Source organism: Amphiprion ocellaris, chromosome 11 (genome assembly GCF_022539595.1).
Source record: "Amphiprion ocellaris isolate individual 3 ecotype Okinawa chromosome 11, ASM2253959v1, whole genome shotgun sequence".
NCBI classification, from domain to species: Eukaryota; Metazoa; Chordata; class Actinopteri; family Pomacentridae; genus Amphiprion; species Amphiprion ocellaris.
In genome coordinates, this window is record NC_072776.1 from 8555562 (window position 1) to 8561953 (window position 6392).

Sequence of the window (6392 nt, forward strand, 5' to 3'; positions counted from 1 at the left end):
CTGCTTGCACAACAGTTTCAGTTACCAACCACGAGTGCTGCTGCGACCACAAGCAAGAACTGAGCCATATTGTTCCTGTCTCTTAATGCAATTTTTTTTCTGCTGCACAACAACCGATGTTATAATCACATGCACAAAATGAGCTATTTTCAGCAGCTGACTACAATACATGCATTTGTCTACCATATACAAATCTCTTTTTGTGAGTAATAAAGATCAGGCAGTTTGCAGAGGCAGGGCAAACTGGCAAAATAGTACCAGGTATACTGTGCACCAGCTGCAAACCCTGCTAAAACCTACTTTCAGATATTGGCAACAGGGTAAGACTCAGACAGAAATCCAGCTTGAGACACATGCCATATGAAACTCCCACTTTCGAGCATCTCTGACTAAAAAGACTAAGAAAAACACTACAAAATCACTGTGGCCTCAAAAAGTAACAATGGAACAGAAGAAACAACTCAGAAATCTCAAGAAACTCAAAGATTGTATCAGAAGTTTGTGTTCATTGCTGGGCTTTTGTGCTGTATTATAACTTATTTTGTACTTAAAGTGACTCTCATATTGTAAACCTTGCAATGTTCTAATTTTTCATGGAATTCTGTTGTGATCCTTGACAATTTCCTTTGCAGAAATCTCTCAGACCTCCTATCCCCAGATCATACTCATTTTTTCAGCTGTAATTGTGGAAACCAGAAATACATCTGTATTTTCAAACTAGATCTCTGTGAAGGAGATACTTGATTGGTCAGTCATGATCTACGAGCCAGATGCTACAGAGGCTTGTTGAAGCTGACCAGCATCTCAAAATATATGACTGTTTTATGGTTTAGACAATGTCTGTCATTAACTTTATTGTAGTATGTGAGGAAAATACAGCCCCAATAAAAAGGGTAATGTTTTTCTGACACTGTTAATGAAGAGTATTTATGATCGGTCCATAGTTCAAATTCAAGAGTCTGTCTGTGTTTTGTTCCCTTTATTCTACTGCATTTATTAGATTTACTTAGTGATAACAGATACATTAAAAAAAAAAACAGATTTTTTCTATTGTTTTTTTAAATCTGTCTCAAAAAATATGTGAAAGAGACAATCAAATTACAGTTAATTACAGTGGAAATTGAACATAATATGAGTGTGAGGAATTGGAAACTGCAGGCTACACTTGTTTTGCTGTCAGCTTATGTTTATTGAATGCAGTATAAACAACATTTTGCTAGGTGTGAACATGTGAACATCATCTTCCACTTTGAAAATTGAACCCTGTTGGACCATTTCAGGATGGTAATGGTACTGCTGACAATAAAGAGCCATATAAAAACAGGCAGTGGATGCCTACTCAGCAAGATCAGCGCTACACTTATCTGAAGCCTGTACCAACCACTGCTGTCTAAGTAAAGCAGATTGCCTGGAATATTGTCCAAATGTTATATTTGTTTTTAGTTTTCTTTCTATGTAAATATCAGAATTAGTGAGAGCTACAACCCAAGCAAACATCAGAATGCCTTATACAGTCTTGCAGTGAAAATTCTGCATACCCAAATCTTAATTTTCTGTACTCGCATGCCTCAGATGATCATACTTTGCCTGAGCTTTGGTACTGACATTACTTCCATTTCAATCAAACATTTGCATTGTATGCTAAGGGGGAAAAAGCGCACATTTTCACAATATAGGTGACACACTGGTGTTTCCTGATTTATTTTTTTTCATTTTATATTTGAATTTAGTTCCTTCAAATGCATTACCAAATGTCCAAATTGCACTACGTTACAATTTGGAGGTATTCGTGCTTTCACTTTATGTCATATTATACTGATTCTCACAATAAAGAAGGAAATATTACACTCCAATATTCATCAACAATACAGCTATATATAGTGTAGATATTAGCATTATAAATAAAGTATGATGAGCATGTAAAATATTGAGGCTGGTGTTGGTTAAATTACTCAACACAAGAAAAAGTAGTATATTAAGCACTGATGAAACCAGATGCAATAGTAAAATGTGGCAAATGCACTAATATTTCAGTGGTAACAAACCAGCTGTACAATAAATATAATATATAATATGTATAACACTGACAAGGGTTATTCTTCATGCTTAAAAGGCTTTTACTTTTGATACTTTAGTGTATATTACTGATGTGCTTTTATTTAAGTAACAGTTTGAATGATGGAGTTTTGCTTGTAATACTGTATTGAATTACAATTCACTGAAATAAATTCAAACACCGGCTTTGCTACTTTGCTGTAGTACTTTTTCCGTCTCTGTTAAGTATATTTAACGCCTCTAAAAGAGTAGCTACATGAGTGTAATCACCCGATTCACACAAAACAGAAATCACAGTGTAGTTTCATGAGTGGCCGAGTTTAAATGTGAAAGCAAAGAAACGCATGGTTGTAGATGGAAACTGTTAGAACAATCTTAGCATTATTATGATACATTCAGCCAATTCCTTCATTAGTGTAATCAAACAACCAGAAATCATAACTGAAAGTCTACATCTGAGATTTGCAAGGCGGAGATGAGCAGAGAGTAGCAGGTGTAGTGAAAGTAAACAGGGCAGTATCAGGCTCTCACAGATGTAGTTTGATGGATGCTCTGTGTACACCTCCTCGCCCTCACCTCAGGACAACTTGTTTGTTTGGTTGTTGATCACACCCCTCTGTCTTTGTACTTAACTGTCCCCCTGACACAAAGATATATCACAGGTCCCACACACTGCTACTCGCCGTGGACATTTCCATCCTGTGTGCTCGTAGTGGCTGCTTTTTGGCCTCATATGATATTTTAAGAAACTGGTGAAAAAAGCTCTAATTGCATTAAACTAAAGTATGCAGCTTTGCAGTAGTTTTGGGGTATTTATCACAGCTGGTCCTCCAGCTCAGTCCAGTGCTAAAGACGTCACATTTAAATGCAATTAGGAGCTCATTTACATCAAATGAAGTAAAAAATGAAAAAAATTATCAGTTAATTACCGCCATAAAAAAGTCTGGGATTGTCCTGATTTACCATAAAACTATACATACTTGGTCTTGATTGTAATTTTTTCTGTGACAAATGAGTGATGTAACGACCTGCTGAAATAGAGGGGGATGACATCCTCGTCTGGGCTAAAAGGCAGCACTTACTGTGGAACCACGATTAAATAATTAATACAGGTTTTATACCCATTTTACACCTCCAAATTATGGTTTGCCATATATCTAAGGAGCGGCTGAAGAGTACCATGTCAGCAAAAATTCCACGTACAGTAAATCTTGCGAGGGGAGGGGCCTTTGGCTGCAAATCATGTGTGAGGTGAAGGATGGCATGAATATAACCTTTTCCCCCCTTCATTCTTATCAGGTGGATGGGTAAAAACACAGTATTGAAACACACATGTTCCCGCAAACACACTCACATATTGTATGTATTATTGACCTGCATAGCTGACCTTTGTACCACTTTAATTTGATTAAATTGATAGGAAGACTGCTCAGATTGTGTCCTAAGTCCAGTCATATACAGTATAAGGTGATCCAACAGTAGGTGGCACCATATCATAATGCTCCACACAGCAGAATCTACTGTAAAGTCTAACAAATATTAAAAAATACCTTTATCAGGGAACAATGAACTCACATTTTCCATCCACAAGACTTGAAATATGCTCAAAAGGAAATAACTCTAATAATCTCAAATAACACCTATATTGTGTCTGATTTGCCTTCTGTTTTCAGTGTCCTCTAGATGGCACCATGGTCCATGAAAAGATGGGCTTTTTATTTCCAAATCACATCACCTTGTAAATGTCAAACAATATTCCTTCATACTAAATTACTATTTTCCCCTTGTGTCACATGTGTGGGTACTTGATTATCTGCAATAATCTCAAAACTTTAATTATAGTTGTTTCTATTTGTTTTCATAATTAATGCAATTATGGGGAACAGATTTTTATTATTGGCATATTAGCTGTTGCACAGCAAAAGCATACTTTGGGGAGGCTGTGGCAAAATGATTGATTCATTGAAACCACTGCTTTCTAACATTTAGACCATTTGCAGGGGGGTTAATAGGAATGTATTACAACTGGTTTTGCTTCCTTTTCACTTGCACAAGTCAGAGGTGTTTACCTTCCCTTATCATTTATCACTGAAATATTGTTATGAACTTAATGCTCTCCACAAATGCTGCCTCCCACTGCCTGTGGTGCCTGGGGCTTTAAGGTTGACCTTGTCCTGAGAAAGCGTAGCCCTGGCTCCATGCCTCCATTAGGGAGCCCTGCCTGCCATAACCTGGGTTTGGGCAGACGGACGTACGCAAGTGGAAACTCTGAGGAAATGGAGATTCAGAGCAGGGAAACCAGGGAGTCAATTTAGTCACTGTCTACTACCTTTTCGCATGCAAGTACAAAGCCAATCTCACATGTTGGTGTTGACGAGAATCTCTCTCTGAGGAATTTAGGGAAAGAACAATTCCTAGCATCTGTTTCCTGTTCACTTGCATGGAGGAAACTGGGTGTAAATCACACCGAATATAAATAGAATCAGCATTCAATTTACAGGAGCTAAAGTTGGTTATTGTGGCCTTGCATTTTGGTTCTTTCTGTCCCTGAAATGTGTGCGTGTGAAAGGTGAAAGGGGACATTTCACTGACTTAGACTCATCACTAGATTTGCATTTAAAGCCAAAAATGTACCAAAGCAAGAACTGACTGACTACTTCAGGTAATAATCTACTCTCAACTGTTATCCCAACAAGTAATGTATATATAGAATGTAAGGTTATTATTAAAAGAGAATGTATGATTCATGTGGCTCTGCTATTTGCAGTAACAAAGTCTGTTACACAAACTATCACGTGAAAAACATCAGGAGGCTGAATTCATGAATACTCTGCTGTTTCTTAAAAAACATGAATATATTTTACTGGACATAAACCCAACCTACAAAATTTATGACAATAATGCAAAATTTTCGATGGTAAGTGGTAAAAATTGACATTGTTGTACAGAGATATAGACATTTTTGTGGTTTTGGACTGAAATTCTTTTGTTGTTCTATTTTTTATTTTTATTTTTTTACCTTTAACAAGAACAGAAATTTTATTTTTTTTAAACTGTCTGCAAGTATCTGAAATGGAAAAAAGGCATCTGTTGTTATGTGTGTATCATGTGGACAGGAGATTGAAAAAATATTCTCATAAGGTCTGAGTATAAGATCATGTGAATTATAAAATTATATAATTTCGTGACTGTTTTGTGCAAAGCAGATCCTTATTTTTTCCTGCTGTTATGAAGATCAATTAGTAATGTCCTCTGCTAGAATGATTGTTGAATCTTGTCCCAGTCAGATGGTTTGCTCGAGCCCCAAAAGCATTCAGATACATTTTCACAGGGACATGTTTCCTAAATATTGACTTGTTCCTCTTGTCTGATGGGGACTTCTACATTAATACTGTCAGGAATGTCAGGACTAAAGCTTTTTTAAATTGCAGGTTTTCTCCAAATGCTCTGAGGGAGCAATAAAGTGTGCGAGACTGTTGGCTTTGTCAATCCTTTTTCTAAACGAGCAATGCATTGATAGCATTCAAGCCATTTTTGTGAAAAGCTCAACCTAAAGTCAGTGCATAAAATACCGATTGATCCAAGAATGTGACCATTTTTGAGTTTTTAAGCTCTTTCTGCTTGCTTTTAGAGGGGAAAAAAAACAAGGAGTAGAAGTTATTATGCTCGGAAACAGTCCTAAGCATTGGCCTATTGATGTCCAGAGAAGAGACGCAGATAGTGTGGTGTAATAAAAACCTTTATTTACAGCTCCTCAGCAGAGAGCAACAGAGGAGTGCTATGTTTCCCTCTGGCACTAATTGACTGCCTGCAGCAGGAGAAACATAGACTCTCACCCCTCGCTGGTGCACTGCTCTCAGATGTAATAATAACCACTATGCTTTCTCTCAATGTACTTCCAAATTCATTGTCCTCTACAGCTACTGGAAAAGAGTATTCATTTTGATAACTCAGAGACTGTATAATAAAATGAAGATTTGGGTAGTGTGCTGTATTGTTCTCTGCTTCCCTGCATGACTTCTCTCGCTTTAAACGGTCTGAGCTTACAGTGATCTGTGCAGCTCCAAGGTAGTTGTGTGCGGTCCATTCAGTGCATGTCCCTTCTTCCTGGGTGAGAAACAAGGGAGGGGGCAGGTGTGGGAGGCAAGGGAAAACCATCTCTCCCTTCCCCTAATTCTTGTGTACGGGCAACAAACGACCACAAAAGTGCTGCTTTCACAGTTTTCTGTGGCCCGACGTTGAGCTCCCGGCAGAACGAGACAAAGGAATGGCGGGATGATGAAGTCCCGAGCAGTGCAGGCCAGGTGTTTCCTCAGTCTCCTGGGAGCTGGGGAGTA